This window comes from Pristis pectinata, chromosome 39 (genome assembly GCF_009764475.1).
Source record: "Pristis pectinata isolate sPriPec2 chromosome 39, sPriPec2.1.pri, whole genome shotgun sequence".
NCBI lineage: Eukaryota > Metazoa > Chordata > Chondrichthyes > Rhinopristiformes > Pristidae > Pristis > Pristis pectinata.
In genome coordinates, this window is record NC_067442.1 from 8781772 (window position 1) to 8782702 (window position 931).

The following is a 931-nucleotide window of genomic DNA, read 5'->3' on the forward strand; positions in this document are numbered from 1 at the left end:
TTCTGTAGCATTTTATTTGTTTTATTAATGTACATTGTATTTTCTACCTCACCGCCAGCTACAGGAAAAAAAGAACTTTGGTTGTTCTGCAACTTCAGCTGTCAGACACTGACAGGGCCTGGTCGCTAAGCCCCCACCCTACAGCCACTGAAAAGGCAGAGAATTAGGCCGTCCTATGGTGTACCACCCAGCTTCCTGTGTTGAAACAAGAGCGGCACACTCAGCCTGTCGCTTCTGGAGCATTGACCAAAGATGTCTGTCAGTTCCTTTGTGCTGTTCTTCAGTGAGACAATTGACCCACTAAGCACAACTAACCGTTTGCATTGGAGGAACAGACCGATCATCTGCTCCGTCCTGTGACACAGAAGGGAGGACCGTCTCTGTCGCTGCACAACTCCAGCTCAACGATCTCAGTCTGGTCACACAGTGGTTCTTCTGTTACGGGGAGGGGAGAGTATACGCATCCCAAACGTGTCAGGTCACGCGTTTAAACAACCAGGTTTATCACACATAAGACATAGGAAATTCTTTCCACCCCGACCCGGTAACATTAAGGGTGAGTAGCTGCGCCCTCCTCTCCACAGGGTGCAGGTTGAGCCCTTGTTTGTACCAGTGCTCCCTCGGTTTGTCTCTCCCTGACACTCACCTTGTCTCATCTCCACTCATGGCGCTGAGTCTGGGTCCTTCCTGAGATAGTATTTGTGTAAATCACTCCTGTAACCATATTGAAAATCTTATGGTGCAATGGGTGCAAACGCAATCATTTCTGAATCAAAGAGAGGAACGTTATAAACCTAGATATAACTGCATGAAATGTACAAATAGCGGCACTTCAAGGTTAACATTTCTTCATTGAGCAATCGTGTCAACAAATTCCACAGATACACCACACTCTGACTTAAGAAATTCCTCCTCATTTCAGTTTGAAGGA